This window comes from Anguilla rostrata, chromosome 18 (genome assembly GCF_018555375.3).
Source record: "Anguilla rostrata isolate EN2019 chromosome 18, ASM1855537v3, whole genome shotgun sequence".
Taxonomy (NCBI): Eukaryota; Metazoa; Chordata; class Actinopteri; order Anguilliformes; family Anguillidae; genus Anguilla; species Anguilla rostrata.
Window position 1 is genome coordinate 9,572,217 of NC_057950.1, and position 10,019 is coordinate 9,582,235.

Sequence of the window (10,019 nt, forward strand, 5' to 3'; positions counted from 1 at the left end):
GTTGTTATTATCAGCTGAAGTCATCCAAGAACGCCCTCAAAAAATGTTTGTGTCCCCCCACCCCCCCTCCCCTTCCATGGAGACTCTGACCCAGACTAACCACCCGAGCGACTGTCAGACTCTGCTCCACGGTCTGCTGGGCTGCTCCCCATGAATGCACCGGGACATCCCCTCTTTCCAAAACACCCCATTCTTTCCAAAACACCTCCGCGGAATCCACCGCCTCTCCGCGTGCTGTGACCCGTCTTTCTGAACTCCCGCACCAATCACGCTGGCCCTGCTGGCCCTGTCTGTCTCCACACTGCTGTGGACTGAGGAGAAGCACGCTCTGCTACTCAATCTAAAGTAAGGCTGGGGTAGGAAGGTAACCCCCCCCCCAAGGCTCCCAGCGTAAGTCAAGTTTTTCATCTCATCTGGGGAAAAGCTGAAAGCTTGGAAGCGGAATTCTCTCGTTGCAATCTTCAGCAGCAGGGTGCACCTCGGGCTTGGGGTTGTCTCCTGAAGATCTCCTGTAGTGCTATCTGGAAAGTGAAATATCTGCAAACTCGGTCAGTACGGACAGAAAGAACATTGCTACAGCGGTGCTGTGAGCCATGGAGGCTGATAGCTATGTACTCTGTGATCTCTGCTTGACAGCTCGCAGCTTTTGCATCGAGATTTGAGCGAAAGCTGATGGGGTTTTTTTTTTGTGTGATTTATCTCAGCAGGAAATTCTTTTTTTTTTTTTAGTTTTGAATGAACTTTGAATCCTGGATTCTGTGCACAAAGTTTGAAAGAAAAAAAAAACATCCATATCAGGCAGACATGGGGCAGATTGTCTTGCTGATTTTCACATAGATATAGACATATCTCCCCATTGCTTTGTTACAGTTCTGAATTTGAAATATGTACGCGAACCACTTTGAATGCTGTTATCCTCAAACAACACTGTCTCTGTTTCATCTGAAATATGTGTGAGTGTGTGGGCAAGTGTTGATTCTGGAAACTTACTTGAACTACATAACATCAAAACTAGGAATAACAAAGAATTGTGTGGAGATACTCTACATGGCTAAAAGTGTGTGGAGACCTGGCATCCAACATCTCATCCAAAATAATGGCCATTAACATGGAGTTGGTCCATCCTTTGCTGCTATAGCAACCTTCATTCTTCTGGGAAGGCTTTATACTCGATGTTGGAACATTGCTGCAGGGATCTGCTTCCATTCTTCCAATATGTATTAGCTCATATAAGGTTACACAGGTTTGTGTAAAGGGTTTTTTTTGTTTTTGTTTCAGTGTGTCCTAGTTCTCTTCCAGTCCAGGGGTCATGTTATGTTTGCTGATTTCTGCACCCACTTAGGTTCTGAATCGGTTTGATTGTGCTTTTAATTGAACATGTATATATTTAACTTCCTATATTTAAAATGTTATAAATTGTTTGTCAAATATGTGTTTTGTGGAGTGGTGTCTGCAAGTAAAATTAGGCTATTTTGTTTTCTAAGCAACATATTTATGCTTATAAATATTGTCCTTGAACGTTCTTCCCTTTGAGAGAAGTCACCTCTGCGTATTTATTTGTCAAATAAATTGTTTTTGGCTCCACTGAGCGTCATCACTCAGTCAACTGAGTATAACTGATTTGATTCTGTAGGTAAATATAACACAAAAAGTTGTCTGCCTGTATCGTTCTTAGAACGCACGCTCGTAAAACACAACTGTGTAACGAATAACTTAAATCAGGTACATGTTAAAGTGAAGCCAACAAAAGATTGGTAGGCTATTCAATTAACATTTCCGCAAAATCTAATTAAGTGCGCGATCATATGAACCTAAAAACATCATCCACAGGGTGCTCACGGGGACTGATTTGCATCCGCGGGTTCGTGGTTCAAGACCTAGCGGAGTTGCGGCCTGCACTGTCTGGCCTGCTCCTGAATTTGAGGCAACAGGGGGGTCTTTTTCTGTGACGTCAGATAATTTAATCCCAACGGAACAAGATGGCGCCGCACAGCGTGCTGAGGAATCGGAGCCGGTGAGGACAGATCTGTAACAACAACGTTTTGAACGGCGGTAATAGTTTATGCAAGAAACGTTTTGGAGTACCTAATGTCTTGGAATTTTTAAAAGTTGTGATGTTTGATGACTGACCTGGAACCGTCCTTTGTGTTTGCTCTCACCTGTGTGTTTGGATGTCTGTTCGTTTGCTCTCTCGGGTGTATGGGCAGGTGTGTGTTTTACTATGTCCTGGCCATTTTTTACAGTCTCTGGTCCTGGCCTGGTGAGAGGCGAGTATGCGGCGTGTGCTTTAGTTCTGATCACCTGATCTGTTCGTTTTTTAACTGCGCTGTGATTCAGGGGCGCCTCTATCCCACCAATGAATCCTGATTTCTCCTTTCCTAGGAAGTTGTTCTAACATCACCTGGCTACAGCGCCACAATAACGAATCAGCGTATATTGTCATAAATGCTCGCAGCAGCCTAAATGCCTACGATTACTTTAGATCACAATTGGGTTTGAATGTGCATGTGATTTCAGATCATTGGTGGAGTGTAATTTGGTAGAATTATGAACTGCCCGTCGTTTCGTGTAGACTAGTTCGTTATTGGACATGGTAGATTGGACGTCTATTTATTTTACTGATACCTTCGATGCTATGATTGTAGTTGTGGTTAAGACCGTTTGCTGGGGGAGCCCACGCAGTCAGTCGGACTGTTTTCTGTTAAACAGGCGATTTTAAAGTGTACTTTAATTCATTCATTTTGTCATTTAAGTCCAACAAGGTGCGTAATAAATTACAGTTTCGCATAAAATTGTTGCCTGTGAATTACTGAGCAAAACTGCATTGACAGTCATTTCCCCCAGGTTAAGAAGCTTATTTACTTTGAGAACTTAAATTGAGTTTGTAAAGTGGTGTTGCATGTGTGGCAGAGGGTAATACCTATGCTGTCCTTGGTGCAAACATTTGTCACATTTAAATTTGAACACTGGCCTTGTGTGTGACTTTGGTCAAGGAGCCAGCTGTCTGAGTGGCAGGTGTCACGCTCTCAGAGTGTGTTAGGGGACATGGAGCCATTTGACTGGAAACTGTTGCTTGGATGGAGAAAGATCAGCACCGGAGTAAAATTTCTGTCTGCAGACAGACCGGAGTTGGGATTATGATCTGGCTCTACTAAAATAGTTACATTTATAGCAGTAATTCAGTGTGCCAGGAGGGGGCGCTGCTGTTGTTTTTATTCCGTCTGTCCCTCTGTTCTTTCTCTGGGCATTTGTTCGAGCGGTGTGGCTAACTAGCCCTCTGTGACTCGCTTGTGCATGTTTATCTGAGTACCAGAACGGACCTTCCCACTTCCTATTCCAAATGGTCAAAATGAAAACGAAGACGGCCAGGCTGTAATCTGAAATCCTGCTTGGTCTGCTTGCTCTCAGGCCTTGAACATGAGTCAGTCTGCTGTGGCCTTCCCTCTTATTGTTGGGGAGACATTTAAACTTGGAGCTTTTTTTCCCATTTTTTGGTCTTCAGTTAATTATCATTTTCTCAGGCTTAAATAAACGCAGCTAGCAGAGCTGGATTTAGGATTTGTGCAGTATGGTAAAAGTCAAATACCACTCCTGCGTTTTGCTTACGGTTTCCCTGCTTAAAAAGGTCTAAGGGCTTTCCACTTTGCAGGAAGTGGGTTTTATAGTAATTACTGGGATCTTCACTTAAGCTTGGGGATTGAACATGAGTGCACTGTAGTGGAGGGTGTTCAGTGAGTGGAAACCGGGGGACTCTTAAGTGTGAGTGGCAGGTATTGATGTGAACCCTCATGAATTGCGGATTTACTGTGTATCCTGTCAGAGGGCATAGCTGGAAATGGGTCAAAGGTCGGTTACACACTGATGCTAGGAAAGTTTTTTTTTCTCCACGTATTGAGTGACTACTATTCATTTGTAAGCATTGATTCTTGAGTGGCTCAGAAGGACCCAGAGTAGTAGATTAGATGCTTGGGGTGATTGTGACCAGGCTGGAAAGAGTGTTGGAAACTCCAGTCTTACTATATTTGATTGGCTAAGCAGCCCGTAGATGTCATTAAGCTTGGTTCTGTACCACTGGGCCTGTGATTTGGGTGCGGGTTCCTGCTCTCTCAGGTGCGGGTAGAGGGTGCTCAGGTGTGCCTGCAGTACTGACCTCACCCTGATGGTGTCCCTCTTTGTTTAAAATTGGGAATCAGACTTCCTTGGACAGCCAGTGTAGGCCTGTGCTGCTTTTCCCAGAATGCACTGTTGTGGGGAGGTACGTTTGCCTGCAGTCTTCATCCGTCTCATTTGGGGGAGAAATTAGGCAATGAAATTTGGGCTAATTAATATGAGCAGCAGTTGAAATATAAGCTAGTGAGAGTTCAGTGTTGAGTTTGACTCCCTTGGTGCAGTTTATAAACCCATTGATACCTTAGTTTTGTTTCTTGAGTGTAAATGCCACGGTTACTGTTCCTGTTCATTTTCTCACCAGTGCCATTTTACCTTCCTAGATGGCATTTGATTATTATTATTACGGCTATCATGATTACAGCTGGGCCATTTGGATGAACGCATAATGTGCTCTTGAGCCCCTTTAAGCGCGGTCTCTTTCTGTTACCTGATTTCCATCCAGCTAAAAGCGGCGGAGGGCCCATTAAATCGCCACGGATACGGCTCACGTTTCCCACAGAAGTTTTATGTCGGCTGTCACTCTGCCTGGGCGAGGGGGGGTGGGGGGGGGGGGGGCCTTGGCAAGATCAGGCACCTGCTGGAAGCGGCTTTGTGCCGGAGATGGGGCTGTAGAGTGTGGAATGGAAGCGGGGTGCCCGGGCTTACTCCCGGGGATGCGGTATGTGGATCAATTTACTCTCTGTGATTTATGAGTGCAGGTTCGTTAGCTCAGGGAAAGTATTTTTACATGTGTGTTAATGACAACTGTAGGTCAGTTAGCTCGGGGAAAGTGTTTTTACATGCGTGTTAATGACGACTGTAGGTCAGTTAGCTTGGGGGAAAGTATTTTTGCCTGTGTGTTCATGATGATTGTAGGTCATTTAGCTCAGGGAAAGTATTTTTACATGCAGTCCTGTCTCGCTTTAGTGGCCACTGGAAGTATGGCTGCTTGGTGCGGCTCATAATTTGAGGTGAATTTGGAGTGTGAGTGTGACACTAACAGGCTTTTGCTGGGCCCTCTGTTTTGGAGAAATAAATTCAAAGATGTGCGTATTCTCAAAAGTGCCACGGTTGTTCATGTCCATGCTTCATGATATTTATACCCTTAGAAATTGATGCTGGTTAAGACCATACAAAGCGAGAAATAGTTTGTTCAGATTGGAGTTTCTGGGTCGAACTCATTTTCAGTTATATTGAGGCCATTTTTATGTTGCTTTGTGGATGGACTGCAGCAGTTGTTTTAAAGCCTCTGTTATACGGGTTTATGGGTCCTTCATTGTGCAGGAAAGGACCTGGAAAGATTTGGGAGTCCTTGATTTAGTGGCAGAGGAAACGTGCGTTAGCCTACCTGCTGTGTGACCTGGCTGTGTTGGGACATGTAGTGCTCTGCTAACTGCCACAATGTGGAGAGATCTAACTGCTTTAATTATTAATTCCTGCTCCCTCCCTAACAACCTGGAGTTTGATCACTTCGCGTTTGCTTGAGGGTGTGTTTGGATTTGAGCTCACCTGACGTATTTACATTAAGAGTGCTGTTAGGGCCCTTCATCTTGTCCTGTGAGAGAGAGGTGTGTGTGTGTGTGTGTGTGTGTGTGTGTGTGTGCGCGCGTGTGTGTCTGCGTGTGTGGTGTGTGTGCTCACTTGCACGCTTGTGTGTTTGTGTGCATCTGTGTCTGTGTGTGAACTGGCGACTCATCTTAGATTGTGAATGATGGCTGCACAGTGCCCTCATGTGGTCATTTGATATCATGACGCTCTTGCTGCCTGTTGACCCCCTCCTGCAGGGCTGTGACTCCTGGCTGGGGGGCAATGGAGACCCTTTGACTAGCTTCACCTGGAGGGGGTGCTGTGAGAGGGAGACCACAAGCATACAGGTGTGGAGCGACGTTTTTGTGGAGGAAAAGCCAGATGGGAGGAAGGTTCGCACATGCCCCCCCCCCCTACCCCCAACTGCAGACATGACCTTTGACACCGGGCTTCTCTTATTTAGAACCAGGCTTCCTCTGAGAGTGTTTCATGCGTTCCCCTTTCTGCTTCATGTGCTGCATGGGGGTGACATAGCTCAGGAGGTAAGACCGATTGTCTGGCAGTCGGAGGGTTGCCGGTTCAAACCCCGCCCTGGGCATGTCGAAGTGTCCTTGAGCAAGACACCTAACTCCTAACTGCTCTGGCGAATGAGAGGCATCAATTGTAAAGCTTTGGATAAAAGCGCTATATAAATGCAGTCCATTTACCAGTTACCATGCATACAGGTGTCCGCATCAAAGCAGGAATTATGGTACCCCCTCTGCTTGTCTACAGGTTGCTGTTCTCCTCATGGACACTCACTCAGGGGGCCTTTGACAGTCAGTCCACCATCAGAGACCGTGTTTAACTCTCAGCACTGTGACCAGCTTTGTACAGGTGAGCTGTTCACACCTGACTGAGAGCTGCTGAAACCACAGCCTGTCAATCGATTGTTTTAGGGCCAGTGGGGGCCCTAAAAGTGTGCTACACCCTTGCAGTGAGCAGGCCGCTGTTATGTAAATTTTAAGTGCACACATTTGCAAATAGTGTTCTTGAAACCTTTGAAAATCCTTGAAGGTCCTTTGAAAGCTATTGAATTCTGCATCAACTTACTCTGAATAGGTCTGTGTGAAGTGACCTTGCTTGGTGTTTGTTCCTTAGTTTTATTGTACAATCTTAAAGAATAGTCTCCTACACCCCATTCAAGCATTTTTATGTCACGGATCAAGTTGAGAAATTTTGTCATCAACTAATACAGCTGAGAATTTGTCCTTGATCTCGCTGCTACACCTTAAGGAGCATTTTCACAGAATAAGAGTAATGGTAATCATTCATGAAAGCCTTCTGATAGAGTGATAATGCCAGTTATTGTATTAGTGGTTTTGTGTTGAGGCTCTTGATGGTAGTAATGGCTGGATCCTTGTGTGGTTGCCTGCTGTGTCATGCTGGCTTGCTAATAAAAGGCTTGACAGTTTTAATCTCCTCTTGTCCTGGGAGCCGAGTCTCGGTGAATCGGCTTCAGTTTTTAACTGGTCACAGCCTTTGGCCACTGAAATATTGCACTTCTTTATTCAAGCTGTTATTAACCTGGTCAGCAGGGTGGCAAAAGCTCTTCAATCCCCCCAGTGTATATGACCTTGAGGCTCTGTTTTCTGTTACCAAGGCAACCGCAGAAGCCAACAACCTTGCTGCCGTGGCTGGAGCCAAGGAAGCCTACGTCAGAAGAGCGGGTAGGCGTGCACCTATCTGCTGTGTCTCGCTGCTGTGGTGCCTGGAGTGGAACTGGCAGCACCCGCCCTACTGTAAACTATTCCAGTGGTCATTATCTGCGGAAGCCTGCACTTGTCATAGACTACAGTGTATTCTGTCTGCAGTCTAGGCTCAACAGATAGAAGATATACGCATAAGACTACACATTACACTACACTTAGTAGGTACAGTGTGTAGACTTTTATTGTGGAAGGCAAAGGTTTGCGCAAGATTTCTCCCTAAATCCTGCTCACTCTCATGGATCCATTATGCATTAGTATGAATCCTTCACCTCTCTGTCCCTTCATAGGTCTCTCCTTCCCCCCCTCTGTCCTTCTCCCCTCTGTCCCTTCACCCCTCTCTCCTTCCCCCCTCTGTCCCTTCACTCTACCTGTGGAACACCTGTACTTGTATATTTTTAAAGGCTGTAGAACTACAACTTTGTCTTGTCTTGTAAATATATATACTTGTATGCTAATTAATTTAGCAAAATTTCAATTCGCATAGAGTACGGCTTCGTCCGTTAGTGCTCTTTCTCTTTTTTAATTCCCTTCTTTGTTGATGTCCTGTCCGCTCGTGTTTCCATCTCCTCCAGGTGCTGAAGCCCTTGAGCGATCGCCTCATGAAAGGACGCCATCGAAGCGGAGTGTGGCCAACTCCATCAGGGCTCGTCTGCCAGAGCCGGGTCCGCCGCACGCCAGGCTGAAGACGAACCGACCGGCTTCTGCTCAGCGTGCTTTTCCCATGGACTGCAGGACAAAAGTTCTACTGCCTTCCACTGTGGTTGGACATTTCTGAACGCTGCCACAGCTTTGGCTCTACGTCTTACTGCCAGCCCATTGGCTCCCCTCCAACATATACTGCCAGCTCATTGGCTCCTCTCCAACATATACTGCATTCCACTTAGATCCCCTGCAAGGGGTTCACCAGGGTATTTGTCATGTGAATGTCGTTCTCTTGAAACTATAGTACTTTATTCCTAAACATAGGGTTTTAAAGTGAGAATGTCTGTATTATCAAAGGCTGGCTTAGAATGTGTTTTTATGTTTTACTTTACATTTATAAGCTGGTTGTGCTTTTTGGATTCAGGGGTATTTCAGAGATTGACCGCATGACTGCTGCTACATTAACTTCAGTGATAACTTGCTGTCTATGGTAGCTGCACTGTGGCCCAGTGAATCTCTTCACGACTGCCTTTTCTGAGGCCTATTTCCAACAGGTGTTCTATGGTTAACTGTGGAAGAAAACATGCACAGTTTTGAGCTGTTATCATTGTAGTGGAAATTTTGTTATATATGTTGTTGCTTCAAATTTTGTCTCTCTCCATTCGTATGAAACAATGCATGTTATCTGGTCTATGTGGCCTACACCATAAAAGCCAAGGATATGTAGATGGCAACAGGGGTTCAGAATTCTACAATGGATTTTATTTCCTGTAAAACTTCACTTTCCCTCTCTAGTGAAAGATACTCATATGATGACTTGTTTTGTCTTGTCTTGTGCCAACATCAGTACCAGATGCACCAATGTTGCAGTAAGAATTCCAACCAAAACTGTCATTGCTTTCTGGATACTATTTTAAATATAATATTTATGAGTGGTGCATGTGTAAGAAATAGCCAGTTTGGTGAAAGGGTTGGGTACAGTAAGTAAAAAAATGTGTGTAACTCATGTCACTATCATAATTTATGTTCAACTTTAAAGGCAGAGTACTGTACTCCAATTCCACCCCTTCTGACAAGTATTGTGCAATGTTAACAGACCTCATCTGTCTGTAATGTTATTTCCTTTATTTATTTATCAATACAGAATTAAAATTTCTATATAATAAACTGTGCAGTGTGATTGATTTTGCTACTGAAAACTTGCAGCTGCAATTTGTTTTCAAATATGGGGCCACTGAGAAGTATATAAAATGCATAATTTTACAAGTGCACAAATGATCACCATCTTGGAAAAAGTGAACATGAAATATATGAACTGCACATGATTTAAAAACTGAAAAAACGAATTATAAATGTTGTTAAATTTTTTTCCACAAGACTACAGTCTTATCAATTTGGCTCATTTTTAGTGAAATACATTTTTTATAATATACTTTTGAAAATACATTGTATTATATATATTCATTGAATAGACAGTATTTATACTGTTCTATCATAAAAAATTTAAAATACATTGTATTTGATTTATTTCTTCATATTGCATAAATATAGATAATTTATAATGCAACTGAATGCATAAAAGAGCAATTAAAAATTCTGACCATTTTTCCTGATTTTGGACATAAGACTATAGTCTTATCTATTTTGCCCATTTTTAATAAAATACATTTTCTATCATAAAAAATTTAAAATACATTGTATTTGATTTATTTCTTCATATTGCATAGATATACATAATTTATAATGCAACTGAATGCTTAAAAGAGTAATTAAAATTGTTGACCCTATTTCATCATTTTGGACATAAGACTATAGTCTTATCTATTTTGCCTATTTTTAATAAAATACATTTTCTATCATAAAAAATTTAAAATACATTGTATTTGATTTATTTCTTCATATTGCATAAATATAGATAATTTATAATGCAACTGAATGCTTAAAAGAGTA

The 10,019-nt window shown here is 43.2% G+C and overlaps 1 long non-coding RNA gene across 5 annotated transcripts; it reads left to right on the forward strand.

Moving 5' to 3' along the window:
- Positions 1-1,863: 1,863 nt before the first annotated feature.
- LOC135244897 (uncharacterized) lies at positions 1,864-9,236 on the forward strand. 5 transcript variants are annotated; one of them, XR_010327088.1, is made up of 5 exons: positions 1,864-2,014; positions 5,934-6,068; positions 6,451-6,552; positions 7,319-7,385; positions 8,000-9,236. It is a non-coding gene; the product is annotated as an uncharacterized LOC135244897 (long non-coding RNA). The 5 variants fall into 5 exon arrangements; XR_010327086.1 differs by having other exon boundaries at positions 1,865-2,052; positions 6,402-6,552; XR_010327085.1 differs by having other exon boundaries at positions 1,875-2,052.
- Positions 9,237-10,019: the final 783 nt, after the last annotated feature.